At 41.4% G+C, this 16,701-nt stretch overlaps 1 protein-coding gene across 1 annotated transcript in view; it reads left to right on the forward strand.

The window, feature by feature from the left end:
- Positions 1 to 10,231: 10,231 nt before the first annotated feature.
- Positions 10,232 to 16,701, forward strand: part of ST3GAL5 (ST3 beta-galactoside alpha-2,3-sialyltransferase 5) — a 29,741-nt gene continuing 23,271 nt past the window's right edge. Inside the window, exon 1 of the mRNA XM_079306063.1 lies at positions 10,232 to 10,297. The gene's annotated coding sequence lies outside the window, so the exon portion shown is untranslated. The remainder of the gene's footprint in view (positions 10,298 to 16,701) is intronic.

The following is a 16,701-nucleotide window of genomic DNA, read 5'->3' on the forward strand; positions in this document are numbered from 1 at the left end:
ATCACAGTGATTTCTTTGTATGCAAATAATCTCAAAATTTACCTGAACACCTGTCAGCTCAATTATTTTGACACTGTGTGCAACAAGGCAGTTTATTCATGGTGCCTTTGCAAGGCTGGGAATGAGCAGTTGTGAAGCACCTGAGACTGATGTTCTCATGACACTGCACATGTGGATGCCTTTAAATCCAGTTTGACTAAGGGGCAAAGGAGGAATTTCCTTGGAGAGACTAATGCTGTGGCTTTTCTGGCTCTGCTAAGGATGGAAAACCAGAGATTTGAATTGGAAAAGACACATCTGAGTGATAGAAAACTATGGAAAATGTGATTTATGATGAGGTTTAAATATTGCAGCTGGTTGGGGGTGGAGAACAAATTGATCCAACCACCAAGAAAGGAGAGATAAAAATCACCCAGAGTATTTTTCCCAAACACTAATTTGGCTGAGAATTCAAAATAACCAGTTCTGGGTTAATGTTTAATTATTGACTGTCTATAAGGAAAGGCTCCTCTGGTGTATCTGCATTCAATGGAGAAACACACACCTGAAAAAATGCAAAATTTGACCTTGGATATTCTGGCTTCCCTCCCCAATTCCAGATTTGATATGAAATGCCCAGCCCAAGGCAGATGGGTGCACCACCATACAGATGGGGCAGCAACTTCTCACTTTCCCAGCAGCTCATTCATACTTTGGCCCAGTGTCAGGTGAATGATTTTCAAAACTCCCATTCCTTTCCCACACAATCTTTTAAACAGCTGCTGAGCACATGGAACTTGATCCTTGCCATGTGAGCATCCTCCACCCAGCAGCAGCACCAGGGCTCTCACACAGACACTCCAGGCTTTGCCTTTGGAGGACCTTGGCAAGAAACAGCTTTAACCACACCAAAGGAAACCATTTCACACCCAGCAACCATTAAACCAAATAAATCCTTGCCACGAGATCTGTCAGAGATGAAAATTCTGAAAGGGTTTGCAAAGAGATTAGGGCAGTTCATAAAGGGTAGGGCCCTCAGGAGCTCTGAGGCTCACATGCCTGGTCACCTCAGCCTCTGCTTCAGCAAATCCTTCCATCACTTATGGCCAAGGTCTGTGAAATAATAACAGAGAAAGAATCACTCTGTCCCTGCCCTGTTTTTGAGTGGGACTCTTGGAAAGTTATACTGAGCTATAGACATTTTTGACCAGACCAAGTGTAGATATTTTTCTGAGGTGGCCAGATGAAACCCTGTTCCTGAGCTGGTTGTGTGTTGAGTGGTTCAGGGCAATATCATTTCACCCAATACACTAACACACCAACAAGAGTCTCCATTTTATAACACTGCTCATCTGCACAACAGTTGAGTGTTGTCTGGTGTCAGGAAGCTGCTCCTGCCACACCCTAACCAAGCCAAATGCACCTGTGCCTTGCACCACCACAAAAACCCCCAAATCTTATAATTTGAGAAGTTGTTTCAATATTATCTTTGTCTTTTTTATAGGCTTTGGCCATTGACACTGACAGTGTTGAAACAAAAAGAACTGTGTCTTTGCTCAGTGGTTTTGCTCCCCAAGTTTCTACAACTCTGGGGGGAAATGAGCTTTCAGAAGGATGTCTCTTTTTCTGGGGAACAAGACCATACTACAGACCCTTGTAGCCAGCCATGGAGTTTTCCTGGTTTTCTGCCCCTTGATGATCACTCTGATTTTGCCTTGCCCCAGTGCTCGGTGCAGCCTGTTATTTCATGCACTTCTTTGTTCAGACTGCTGGGCTGGGAGATAAGAACCCCAGAGTTTCTGCCCAGTGGTCTTCACAGCTTCTCTTTTCCATCACCTCCATCCCCTTTCTGGCAGGTTTAGCTCCTCAGAAATGCCATTGCCATAGTTAGCCCTAGCTTGAGGCAGGAGGTGGAAATATTTCCTTTTCTTTCAGTCTGAACTATTATCCTTTGTGTTTAGGTTTTGTGGCTGAGGTGCTGGGTTATCCCTTGCAGTGGAGAGCTGAATTTGGAGTGAGCACTATGTGATGGTCCTCCCTGCCTCTGGATCCACCAGCATCCAGTGCAGTGCAGGTGATTCTGGAAGTGCTTTCCTCTACATGCCCTTCTTAAAGGCCAAAGAGCTGCTTTAGGTTTCAGGTCTGATCCTCATTAACTAACTGTGCCATCAGGCTGTGGGCAGTGTACAAAGCAGGGTGATTCTTGCTTCAACAAATGTCCTGGTGGAGCCATCTGATATCTGGCTATAAAAAATGACCAATTGATGACTGACTGAATTATTTTGCTCTTTCATGCTATCTAGACTCTGATCTACATTAACTAAACCAGTCAATGCAACTTTTCTAAACTGATTTTAAATTGACCTAATTAAAGCAGTAAGAATACATAATGGAGATGTACTTGACCAAATCTAACCCTTAAATCAATTGCACTAGAATTAGGTAATTTGCAGGCAGAAGCTAAAACAATTTAACAAAGAGTTGAGACAGGTTAAGAACCCTTGTAGTGCAGCTACACTTAAAACCTTGGAGGAATGGGGAACATGCTGGTGCAAACTACCCATGGATATAGCTGCAAATACCATCTGAGCTTCCCATCTGAGTTAGTTCAGATTCAGCTCACCCCATTTCTTCTGCTGCTCTTTCTTTACCATTAAAGTGGCCTTTAGCACTTTAATGAAGGGCTTGCTTTTCTCTTCTTCCTGAAAGGAGAGAAGGAGTGAAGGTACATACTTACACTTTTATCAACTTTTGATAAAGTAAACATACCTTTTTTTAATCAACTTTTTATCATTTTAACCAATGCTTCCATCCCTGATTAGTAATTGGTGCTGTTAATCAGTAAAGTCAAAATTATCATGACATAGCAGTGAGTGGGCTGGATGGGAGAGGGCCCTCCAAACCTCCAAGATGTCATTAATTAGGGTTTAATAAGTACATTTGCTGAGGGATGTATCTGAGTTACAGAAGACAAGGTTGAAGGGATTGGGAAATCTTTGTTGTGTTGCTCTACCCCTCTGGAACTGGCAACCCTGCCACTCATTGCCTCCTCATTCCTTTGATGAACTGAATTCTTCTCCAACTAGTCCATAAAGACATCACCACCAGTTCCCTCCTGTCCCCTTTCCAGACAAGTATCAACTCTCTCCTCCAGAAATCAGAAAGCTAAACATAAACCCAAATGAGAGAAGTAGAAAATCAAGCAAGCATGTGGAGATAAAGCCCTAGGAGAAATAGAAGCAGGCAATGAGTGAGGAGGAGATGGGAACAGCCACTGGGCTACTCCAAATGGACACCAGACAAGTATCTGCTGCTGTCCTGGTCAGGAAAGCTCCTGGGCAGAAACCACAGCCAGAACAAGCCTGCAGACCATGCCCGTGGTGATGAAGCAGTGGTATGGCAGGCAGGTGCAGAGAAGAAACCTCATCCTTGTGAAATGTGGGAAGAGGTCACCTGGGTGACACCATTAAGGGAGGATAAGAGTCAGCAGAGCCTTTTACAGCCCCAGCTCTGTCAGGGACAGGAGAGTGTGTGTCTGCTCATGCTGTTACCAGAAGCAGTGCCAGGTCACTGTGCAGTCTGCTGAATAAGGTCTTGCTACAGAGAAAACAGGTTCTGGTGCAGAATTCTTGCTCATGAACAATAGAAACTGAGGGATGAGAAGGTGACAGTCACTGCTGCTGTGATAGTCCCAGAACTGCTGCCTGGGAAAGGAGGATTTAAGGAGCAAGGTGCTTGCTGGAAGTCTAGTTGCTCAATACACCTGACTGACAGCCAAAGCATGGAAGAAGAGAGCAAACACTTTCTGCTTCACTTGTGGGCTGCCTCCATTGTACAGTGTGACACAGCAAGCAGGCTGAAGGCCAACAGAAGGCATGTCCAGAAAGCTGCTGGAAGCAGGGCCAGGCACTGAGGGTGTCTGAGCAGAGCCAGGTGCACTGTGCAGGCTGGGGAGCAGTGTGGTTAATGCAGGAGACACTCACATGGCAGTCACACCAAAGGGATGCTGCCAAGCTGTGAGGAGAAAGTCAATCACATCAGGGAGGTGAGATTTTTTTGTTCCAGTTGTATACTGAAATCTCCTCATACATTCTTTGAGAGCCTGCAGAGACAAAAAGTAGCTGTAGCTGAGTCAAAATTCAACATCAGAGAACTGCATGGGCCCTACCTGGCAGGTCTGAACAAAGTAAACTATCCTTAAAAATCAGGCTTATTTCTGAATTATTTTTATTACCTATTGGGGAACAACTATACTTCACAAGGACCACCACTGATGCCTAGGGACACCACATCTTGCTCTCAGAATGGGGAACAGAAAAGGATCTGATCACTGTATGCAGAGCATCAGGTTAAGTGTAAAACAATGACATGATGGTTGGTATTAGATGACAAACCTGAGTCCCAGCTAAAACTTGTTGTTGCAGATATTTTTGACAGTGTGATTTTAAGCAGACAGCCAGAGGAGCAAGGTGCTGATTTGTCTCAATTTGCTACAGGATGGCTGGAGAAATGTCACTTAAAGGGATATGTGCAATACCATTTTTAGTGTGTTACTGATGATAAAGGGTCATAAAATTTTTAAGCTTTTTTTTTTTATTAGATGATCTTTGTTTAATGAAAACCAATGGCAGATTTACTGCAAAACAAATTGTAGTCTTTAGAAGTTAAAAAGAAAATGGAGTTGTTGCTCTCAGGTGCTAAAGCAAGACCTATACCAACAACCATTGTCTTTACCCAGCCCTTCTGGGGGGTTTTGAAGCTGGTGCTGAGAAGTTTTCATGTCTGAGACTTCTGGGATTTTAATGGAAGTTCTCTTTGTCCCAGCTTCATTGCCAGTGAAGGATGGCATGACACAAGCAATGTCAAACTGTCATTTGCAGGGACAGGAAGCACCAAGGGTGCTTACATTGAATTAGAATGTATCTTTACCAGACCTTTTACAAGAGTTTCTGCTGTATTAAAACTCCACTTTTTTTGGTAGGGATAAGTGAAGGTGGCTGGTAAGTAAACTAAGCTCTGTCTTCTTACCACTAATTAAATAGTAGCAATATTGATTGAAAAAAAAGCCAAACACTTCATTTTCCAAGAGTTATCCACCTTACTCTTCATATCTTTCACCAGAAGCAAGAAACACCCTTCCCAACACAGGGTAAGTGATCAGCAGTACATCAATATAAATATAATTACTAAAGAATACATTATTTTATCAGCAACATTTATAACTCTAACCTGATTTAAATAGCTGTATTCCCTGGCTTTTCTGTGTGGTTTGCAAACTGGTGACTCCCTATGAACTTGGATTAATTTTTACATCTCTGCTTGCTGCTGCTGCTGAAGAAAAGCTGTGATGAGATGACTCACTGCCACAGTCATGCATGAGCCATCTGAAACATCACATTTTTCATCTCCAGTCCTGCAGATCCTTGTTCCTGTAATGACTTATTAAATGAGCTTTTTCCCCCCCAGTTTTCTTTTCCATTCTGGTCATTTAATTCTCTTCAACCTTGTTCAAGACTTAAGACAAAGTCTGTGTATCTGCTTGCCTGACCTTGTTTATCTGAAATTTGATGCTGCTTTGCCTTGAGGTTTATCTGACTCAGCCTCCAGGCCTCCCACAGTGATGTGGATATTTGAGCCAGGCATTCTGGGCTTCCTTTGGCAGCAGCCAAGAGAGAAAGGCATGTTTAAGGTGGGATTGACTCTCCTTCATGTAGAAAGTTCTGCAGCAGGGTGAGAAGACCCCACAATCATATGTGTTGCATCAAACATCTCCTAAAATCAAGGGGGACATTTGCAATGAATTTTATAATTTCTTTTCCTTGCTGGCTGTGGTAGATGTTTGTCAACATAACCACAGTGAGTGCAGTCTGCTGGGGACAGCAAATGCTCTGGGAGCATGTCCCACCAATATTTCACTCAAAATAAGTCACAGAAAACATGTTTTCATTTAAAGACTGAGCCTGGCCCCTATGGTCACAATAGTGGTGAATGTCTTTAGTGCTTGCTGCTCGTTTTGGAACAGAAAATTAGGATAAAAAGCAATTCTGGATTTCCCCTGAAGCCACTTCACCTTCATGCTAGTTAATGCATTGCTTTCTCTCTAATGCTTTTAAACTAGTAAACTTCAGAACAGTAAGCATTTAATAGTGACATAAATGGACTTCCATTTGGGGAGGGAAATAAACTATAATGATGTCAGGATGTTTATACTAAAATATTTGTGGCTTTTCCTGGGAGGATGCCTCTGTGAAAGAAAACCTCATGCAAACAGAAAAGTTCATACCCCTAATTAAAGCAGTAATAATCTTTACAAGGGATTATTAGCACCAAGGGCCAGGCTGACATCCCTGAAGTCCCACTGACAAAGCTTGCTGCCTGTTGTCATGCTTTCAGCTGTGCCAGAAAACCTCCTGACAAGTGAACTGGAAGCACTTTCAGAGGCACAACCTCATTGTCATTGAGCTCATCTGGTGCCTGCTGTGCTGCTGCCAAGCCTTAGCTCTGCTCTGCTTGAAGTGTTAAACACCACCCTAGGCCTACAAAAGGAATTACTTATAAAAACTAACTTTAGGGCTAAGAAAGGGATCGCTGGTTTCTAATCAGAGGAAAGAAAACAGTCTGTAAAAGTGCATTTTACAACCAGTATCTCTACCACGTTATTACTTTCCACACATTTTGGAAAGACTCCTCTTTTTGCTACCATTCTCAGCAAACAGATTCCTGGCCAGTTAAAGTCTCATTTCAAAATAAAAAAGGCTTGGGTTGACCTCGGATTGCATCCCAGAGAAGGAAATTTCTTGGCTCAGCTCAGATTGCCACAGAAGGAAGCACTGCAGGCACTGCCAGAGAGATGGGAATTGCTGTTTGGATAGAAGGGATAATGAACAAAAAGGGAATATAGCAGGGAAAGAGCAATGCTGGTGGAGGGGATGATACTGCTGCACTGCTGGGGGGAAGGGAAAAGCCAGGAAAAGCCCTGGTGTCCCTCTCTCACACTTGGTGCTGCTGTGCAGGGCAGGGATGGGCAGCCCTTGGGATTCATTACAAGAGACTCTGTGACATCCTTCTGTGTCTGCAAGGCAGAGAGCTCTCAGCAAAGCAAGGCAACGTGAGCTGCTGCCACATTCACCTGCTCCAGAGTACATCAGTCCTTCCTAAGTATTCCCCCTGTCCCTGTAGAACTCCTGTAGCTGTCAGCCCATGGAGACCACATGTGCTGCTATGAAAGGCTTAAAAACAATATTCAAGAAAGGTGAATGTCAGCTTTTTTCTGATAACAAACAATGCAAAAACAACAAAATGTGTTTCTGCTTGTGTTTTAAAACACAGTACACTTCCCACAAATTGTTTTGATGGTTTCCCATTCAGCCCACCCTCAAAAGCAAAGACTAAACCTGCAGTATTTCCTCTTGGTCTGACCATAGAGATGTACTTGTATTGCTGCTTCACTGAGGAAGCATCTAAATGCCCAGGACCTTTAGCTACAATCTTTCAGCAAACCTTGCAGCAGAGTATTCCAACAAAATACACATTCCAAAGATGCTTCTTTTTGTTTTGGTTTGGTTTGTTTTTTTAAACAGAAATAAAAACAGAAGGGAACCAAAAATAGAAAGAATAGACAATGCAAATTTAAGTCAAAGTTAAAACATACAGATGGAACATCCAAAGCATGGAGAAGGTCCAAAGATGCCTTCAAGCAATCCTGCAACTGGGTTTTCAGGTTACATGCTTTGGCAGGAAGAAATTTTTATAAATCTATTACAGCATCAAAACCACATAAGTCTTCTTCTCCATCTGAAATGCCACATCTTAAGCAAGTCATTTGGCAACAGTGGGAAAGGTAAAACTGGCATGTGTTGACTCAAAGCACTTGGTTTTGAACCAGCCTAGCTGGCAACCAAGGCTCCTCTCAGCTTTCAGGGATGATTTATCCTGGCACAGGCACAGCTCTGGCACAACTCCAGTGTCATTAGGGAGCAAGTGTGGTTTAACATTTGTGCATTTCTAGGAGGAGCAGCTTCATTTCTGCTCTCAGGATATCTTCCACATGCAGGAAGTGTTGGTGGTGTTACTGCAGCAGAGAGGATGGCAGGTGATCCCACTCTCCAAAGGGGGATCCTAGAAGCACTGCTGAGCCCCAGTGCTAAACACACACCTTGCCTCCTACCTCTGTATTTTTAGGGCAAGACATGGGCACCCACTGGTCCTTGCTCTAACACCTTTCCAGATTTACAGAGAAAATTGCATGGACATTTTTTTCCTCAGAGGTATTGAACCAAAATAATCTGATTTAACAATGACTTGGAGTGGCCTGTCTTGATAAATACTGCTCAAAAGCAAACCTGAGCCTGAGAATGGGGGAAAAGAAAGTAATAATGAAGAAGATGGTTTGGACCTGGACAGAAGATGATCTTGTCATGAGTGATCTACACATCTGACCATATGATGGCAGACAGGCAGGTCCCAGACCACGCTGCCCTTGCTGGGCTTGGCACAGCTGGGGGAATGGATGTTTGCTGGGGCAAGTCTTTGAGGAAAACAGCCTTGTTTCTGGAGAAAAGGGATCACTTAAGGGATTTCTGTGGCTGGTTATATGAGAAGTGCCCAGTGCAGCACCAATAACCCCATTCTCTCAGAGCTTGTGTCCTTCTCTGGACACCAGAGAGCAGCCTCACATCTCCACAGTATGAAAAGGACTGCTCTGATTTGTCCCTCACACAGTCTCCATTTTGCCTGTTCTTTTTCAAGTCTTTTAATTGTTTTATCCTGCTCTGATTCCTATTATGGCACAGTAAAACTGTGTGCAGTGCAGAGCATGTTTTATTTAATTTGTTATGCAGTTCAGAGAAATAAAAGAAACCCTTCAGTAACAGCTCCTCAGCAGATCCTGAAAACCCTGCATAAACTCTTGACACAGCCAGGCACTATTTTTTCACAACAAAACACAAAGCAGGACCCTGTCTGCCTGTGGCACATTGTCAAAATACACTCTTCACACTTTCTGCAGCTGAGAAAAGCCTTGATAGGTTCTGGTAATTGCTCTTGCATCTGTCAGGCAATGCTAAATCAGCTCTTTCCTGCTCCTCATTACTCCTTTGGGCTTGCAGAAAGCAGAGAAAACACAACACATGTAAACAGAAACAGAAACAGACGTGTTTGGGTGTGTTTGGTTGGTTGGAGGTCAAGGGTCACCCTTCAGTATCTCACATAAGCAAAAATCTCCTTCTTCCCAAAGCAAAGACACACACTTTGATCTCAGGACATCTCCTGGGACTTGCCTGTTGGGAAGCATGAGGAGTTGACAGGAAGGTCTCACAGATATGTATGTATAACAGAAAGATTTTTGAATGTAGAATCTGAAGAAGGTACAGAAATGATAGCAAGTTCTGATGTAGAGGAAAAGAATTGCTGAGTGAATTTTACTGGGTAACTAAGTAGGCAAAGAGCAGGTGAGTTGGAAAGGGCTTTTATGACTTAGAGCAAAGGATAAATCCACCTCAAACAAAAGATGTTTTGACCAAGAAGAAAGATTTTCACAGACAAACAAAAATACCATGTTGCAAGTAGAGAAAGGATCTCCGAATTTTCCACTGCAAGAAAACTGAAAAACAACTTCTAGCTTAAACTGTAACACACTAACCTTTTGTGATTGGAAAATCATAACATGGATATGGTAATGTTAGTAGCTATAGGTAATAGTAAAGGTATTGATTGGTTGTCATGTTTTAAGATGCTCTGTAATGAAAAGATATATATATATATAATATATTATATATAATGCATTGTAACCAGAACTAGAAGAAACTTTCAGATGAACCCACAGCTGTGTCTGAAAAGGCTGTGGGCTGGGCTCTTGTCACCCATGACCCATGAATTGCTGCATCATTTGGATACAATAAACAGCATTTTAAAGAGCCTGTCTGGAGTTCCACATCCCTCATTTTAGGCTCTTACACCTGCCCTGCAGATGTACCTGCAGCTGTAGCATTGCTGCCCAGTTATGCACTATGTGTTATGCTCACACAGAGTGAACTTAGACTTCATATTAGGTAAAAACACTTTTGAGAGAGCATAAACTAATGCAATCAACAGCTTGCTCATCTGCTCAGTTTTCTGTGGGAGGAGAGGTTGTAAGCATAGTGCAGGAGGCAATCTTCCCCCATGAATTGCAGCTGTACTGATGACCAAGGAGTAGAGACAGCCTTGCCTGCCTGATGAGGATGGGTGCTACAGAAGAGTAGCCACAACCTGCAGTGGCAGCTTGAGACCAGAGTCTATTGCAGTTTGGGATGGAGTCTGCTGGCTGTGCTGTGAGGAGGTAAGGGACATGTGGCTGTGCAAGGGACACACAAGGTAAGAAGATGATGTGTGAGGGACAGACAGGCTAAGGGACAGCTTGGGGTTTAGCCAGTTATGCAGAAGGAAGAAGGAAACTTGCAGAGAGGAGAGGAGTCAGTGCTGTGTGGAGCTGCCTGTGAGGAAAGGAGTCAGAGTTGCATGAGAGAAGTTCACTGAAAAAAAGCATGAAAAGTTTTTAATAAAGGACTGGTGATGATGCCAGTCATGTTCATCTTGACATATTTACACAGTTTTCCAGGTCTAACTTCTGCCTGAAAATATGCCATTCTGCCCTGAAGCTAATAAAGCACTTTCCTCTTCTACAACAGTTTTATGTCCACATCAGCATGACAGTGTTTGTGCAGGGCAGCTGCAGCCTCAGTGCAGTTCTCTATTTTATCCATTAACTCTCTGTGGCAGCTCAGCTTACTTACAGCAAGTTGCCATTCTGTACCTCACACTAAGGAAGTATCTTTTGCCTCTGGCTCATCTGGAACATCAGCAGTGCTCTTGGAGGCTGCCAAGAGGAAGGGACAGGAGGTTTCCTTCAATCACAGCCTTGTTAGACTCTCCTTCTTCACTGCAGATCTGGTTTACCTCAAGCAAAGCTGCTGTGAAGAGTAGAGCAGTGGTTTTCTCACCAGTGCTTTTCAGCCTTTCACAGGAGGCTGAATCAGTGAAGACACTGGTTCTGCCTTGTGAAGTTGGTACCCTAGATAGATTGTGTTTTGTGTGTCTGAGCATGGGCATGAATTAACACAGGCTTGCCACAACTTAGCTGCAAGAAACTAATCTATGACATTTAAATGTACACAGGAAAAGATGAAGGTAAAAGTAAGGGATTGCTTGAGAGATCTTATTGCAGCCCTCCTGTGAGGAGGTCATTGAAAAGAAGGAGATCCATGGTGGGAGGATGAAGAAAACATGGGCATCAGTTGAAACACAGAAGATTCTGACTAGATATAAGAAAAAGCTTTTTTTACTGTGTCAACAGTCAAGCAGTGGGGCAGCTTGCCCAGGGAGGTTGTGCAAACTCCATCCTTGGATATTTTCAAGTCCCAGCTGGATAAGATGTTGAGTAACTTGGTCTGACCTCAGAGCCAACCCTGCCTTAAGGAGGTTGGAGAAGGGACCTACTGAAATCCATTCTAACTCAAATTACCATATGTTTCTAATGTGTGTGATTTCTTTACAGAGTAGCTTATCTACAAAATGGTAGACAATGTGCTGTGAAAGTTTGTTTAGCTGATAAAGAATAGAACAAAACAGAATATGGTGTGTACATACAACATTTATTCAACAACACTTTTTTTAGGTCCCTGCTTCATATATACCAAAGGTTACAGGGGATGTACTAAGCAAACAGGGTGATCAAAACCACAGTGTTGAAATTTAAACCGGCAGGCTTACACTTTACTCTGAAGAAATCTACTCATTTGCCTAAACCAAATTCAGAACAAACTGATGAACTGTGTCAGGGATTTTTATTGCATTTTAAAGATAATTGCTGCAGAAACTGCACAGGAATTAATAATGCTCTAGAACAAGAAAGCTAAAATTCTCTTAAATACAAAAGAAAGCTTGCTAAACAAATCTACAGACTGTTCATTTTGCTTGATGTTTTGGATTGATTCAGTTTTCTATTTTAATCTGGACATTTCCAGGAAGCGCTGGGGCAAGGGAGAAAGAAGAATAAACTAGAAAAGTCTTTTTGACTCAGGCTGCTATGACTGTATTTAATATTTCTGGAAGTGGCAGACCACAGATAGTCTTGTGGCCATGGTACACTCCCTGGCAAGCTAAGCCACAGAGGAGGAGCTGTGACAGCCTCCCAAAGCTGTTTTTCACAGTGGGCTGGATGCTTCTCTCCTCACAGACTGCTTCAGTCCATGTGCTCCTCTCTAAGATTTCTTAGAAAAGCTCTTAGACATCTACAGTATCACAGAACGATTTAAAGTTATACTTGCTCTCTTTTACTAATGCTTTATGGCATTAGGTAATTGCTTAATTGAGCATTTAGAAAAGCATTAATATATTTTTCTCTGCAAATGCATTATTAATATATACATTACAATCTCTGCTGTTAAGGCTTTGTATGATTATTAATAGACTTAAAACACTGAACTGCATGAAAATATTTTCTGCTAGGAAAAAGAAACTCAAAAGGACACAAATCATACCTGGTCTACTATCATTATAAATTAAGTATTTGTATTGCTACTTCTGTACTCCAACAGTCCTAAGCCTGTCTGCACCAGATCAAATGGGAAGTATGAATATTTATATTGTTTCACATTAATTCACAAAGCCAGCTTAGATGATTGAAGAATAACAACTGCTTTGCATCCACCCTTTTGGACCTCTGGCTTCTCCACTGTACAATGTATTGTTTTGCTGCAGAGCAGCACACTACCTATAACATCATTCCTTCCATGTAGGTTGTATTTAGGATTGTGCTGACAACTTGCATTCTCCCAGAAATGAGAAAGGCACTACACCTGCAAGCGATAATTTGGTTTTAATGCTTCTGGGAAGAACACTTGAAAGATTTTAATGAGGGATTTTTTTTTTTTTTTCAAAACAGTAAGCAGTGCCAAAAATCCCTGTGGGCTTAAATATAGTACTAAAAGCAGTGAATACAGTGAAAGGCAAAACAAAAAGGCAGTGCAAAACCTTATGCAATTACTTAATGACTAGAAGTACTTTAGGGAGATTATAACAATTAGATGATTTGGGGTTGGGAGGTAAAAAATAATCCTAAATCCATAAAAACTGATATTTGGTTGGCTGAAAGCTCCAGCCACCCCAGCACTTTCAGACAGAGGGGGATAAGATGTGAGTAGGAAGACAGAAAGAACTGGGAAGACACGTTTTGTACTTCCCCAAAATGGCTTTCCAGCTCCAGCATGTTACAAGTCAAGAACTTGCTGAGTTAGATCAAGAGTCTTTGATTTCCCAGTTGCTTTTTAAGCCCATGCAAAGTTTTGGTGCCCACTATATCCTGAAGCAAAGATTTCTGGCTTAACTATAGACTGAATGAAGCACTATCTCCTCTTGTTTGTTTTGAACCTTCCAAGTCCTTTCATTTGCTGTAACTCAGTTCTTGTGTCTGATAAGACAGGGAACAGTCTGGGTTCCTGGTTCTTATTTGGATCTCTGAAGATTTTATGTAGACTTTGATATTATCTTCCCTTCCCTTAAGTCTGAAGAAATCCAGCTGAGTCAACCATGAACCCTGTCAAACCCCTCCTACTATTTCTGATGATTTTATTTAATCTATTCTAGTTCTATCATACTATTTGAACTAGAACTGCACAGGTAATTAAAGATGCAGGTGCAAACAGGGATTGATACAATGGCACTTTTAATCTCTATTTCTCTCTTAATAAATTTTAATAATAATCTTAACAGTTCTCAATTTCCATTTTGTTTGCTGCTGAGCCCTGAGTTTATTTTCTCATGGAACCACCTTTTACAACTTCAAGGCTTTTTTTCCTACTGGTAAAAACTCAAAGTTCCTCAGTATATATGTGAAATTCAGGATTGTGGGGTTTTTTTTTTTTTTTTTCCCTCATATGTCAGTCTTTCATACTTATCAGATTTAATTTCATCTGCCATTTTGACACTGACTCTATTAACATAAAGTAATTCAGTTTTTCTCAGCCCTACCCTGAATATTTCATTTTCAGCAGCACATCTTATACATCACTACTGACCTCAATTTCTATCAGTTATTTGTCCAAATTTCCATTAGCAGTCTTGTTTCTTACTTCCTTTGGGGAGGAATCTTACTGATTGCTTTTGGAAACTATCATAGACAATCAACTGAATCTTTGTGGTCCGTGAGCTTGTTGACTTCTTCAAAAAAAGCTTTCCTGAGACACCAATTAGCTTTAAAAAAGCCATCATGACTTTCCCTAATGTGTCATCTTCTCTATGTGGCCACTAATTTTTTTCTGTTCTTCAGCATAATTTCTACTTTTTTGTCTATCAAGGAAATTGGGCATCCAGGTCTACAGCTTCCACAATCTTCTCCAAAATCCTTTAAAAAAAATCTGGTGTCACACAAGCAACTCTCCAGACCCCTCTGACAGAGAGGTAACTCCAAGTGAGAAGCCAGAGGCAGCAGTCAGGACCTGAACCACTTTGTCTCTGAGCTGCTTGACAAGCCGTGGTTGAACACCATCTGGTCTCAGCAGTTGGCTGCTGCTCACTTGTTAATGTGTTCCTTCATCTTTTATACTTGCACTGTAATCCAAGACATGTTGTCCTAATTATTCCCCTTAAAGAAGCTTCCCATTATTGGAGTTTACCCATGCTCATCTATTCCACTCACAAATGCAAAAATAAATTCAGCTTTTTTTTTTCATAGTTGTATCTTCTCCAGATGTTTCTTCTGTATATGAAACCATCTATTTGCCTTAAAGGGCTGTCAGATTCTAGCAGACTCCCTGATTTGTTCTAGAAAGACTTGCTATTATTTCTTTTGCAAGCTGACCCTGAAACTTCTTTCTGTATCTTTCTCATAATTTTGTACTTAACATATGAGAGGTTACAAGTCCTTTCATTTGCTCCCTTTTAATAAAAGGTGTATCTTGTTTTATATTGCTCCTCTGTTTTTGAAAAGAAAGCAGAATACTACTGATTTTGTCACATTGCTACAAGGTTGTTGAAACCAAGGATGCTACAGTTCCTGCTGCAGCATGGGTCTTTGTCAATAATATGACACTCTTTAGGACCAGGAATTGCTTTTCCTCTTCTGGCTTCCCAATGAGCAGTCACAGATACCTTCTAAAATATTAGCTCCAGCCCTACCCCCTCCTGTGCCATTTATCCAACTTAATTTGAGTTATTAAAGTCACTTATGATTGTGTTTCCTGCCTCTCAGGCTCTGATCTCCCTGCTTTCTTAGCTGGACTGGTGATGCACTCCTAGTTCTGCATTTTTCCTATTTATTTCTGGGACTTCAGTCCACTGAGACCTTATCCTATTTATTGACAAAATTAACTGCTAACTTGAGAATCTTCTAAGCTTTCTTTAAAACACAGCATCCCTCATTCACTGCTGTGCTTTGTCCTGCCTCAAAAATACGACACGTATTTCAAAATATACGACACATATTTCAAAACTGATTCTTCACTTTTCCTATCAGCTTTCAAAACATGACCATAGTGCATCTTAGATGCATTTGTGCTGCAGCTGCTTGCAAAGCCTGGTTGTGTCTGGCCAAAGCCCAATGTGACAGGCCTGTGACACCCTTGTGTGTGCCCTGTGTACAGTCAGGGTCTTTATTTACATCTGGCAGTTCAAACTAATGAACAGTTGCTTGCAATTATGGAGGAGCACTAATTCTCAATTGTGCCAACAGCTGAAATAACAGAGCAGGGAATATTTTGTTTCTGATTTATATATGTTTTTTTCTTGAATCATACCAAAAGTGATCAAGGGTCTGTCCTGACTACAACTCAAACTATCAAACAGCTGACAGAGCAGAGAAGCAATATCTCATCCACTGCAGAAAGCAAGAGCTGTAGTTTAACAGGAACTGTGAAGAAATGAACATTATAAGGATAGAAAACATGCCTATGTTTATCTTGTATAAAAGCATCCACACTATCCTGCTTCAGGACATGTGCTCATCCATTCCTTACAGCAAAGGAACATTTATACATTGCTGAGAAAACAGTGTTTGTTTTCAAATCTCCTTGTGCAGCAGCTCTTCTCACTGAATCATCACTCCTTTTTAATTGAGAATGGCACCTCAGAGACAGTTTTATCCCACTTTCTTTAAGAGCAAGCTTTCCCTTACCTCTCCTGGCATGGCCTTTGCAGTATTTTATGCACTGTACTACCAGCACTAATAGTTAGCAGCTGCTGTGCCTGGAATCACTGATTGTTTTGCATTATTGTGTAGGTTAGAGAACAATTTGTAAATACCACAGCAATAAGTCAGATAAAAAAATAATCCTAGCATCATGTTATAAATACACATTATGGTATTGTCTTTTTGCAAATATTAGGTGGTACTATATGTGTGGTGTTGAAATAGTTTTTAAGATATAATTTTCTTTAGGAGTAACATAGGCTGATAAAATGTCTTTGTAATAAGTGAACTACTGCTTGATTAGATAACACCCAGTGAAGACTCCTGCTACTGATATACCAGTTACCAGCACCAACCATCTGCAGAAACTGAAGATCACAGCCAAAATTAAGGAAAATAAATTAAAAACCACAGCCAAGAAACACGCATGCTCGGAAAAGGTGGACTCAAGGAATGGCTGTGTAAAACAGTCCTTGGAATATGGAAAATAGTTCGTAGAAAAGTTTGAAAATGAATATGCAACGGGCTGATGAATTTAAGGGGTGTCTCCAAAACAGCAG

The sequence above is a fragment of the Erithacus rubecula genome, assembly GCF_903797595.1.
Source record: "Erithacus rubecula genome assembly, chromosome: 5".
In the NCBI taxonomy this organism is placed as follows: Eukaryota; Metazoa; Chordata; class Aves; order Passeriformes; family Muscicapidae; genus Erithacus; species Erithacus rubecula.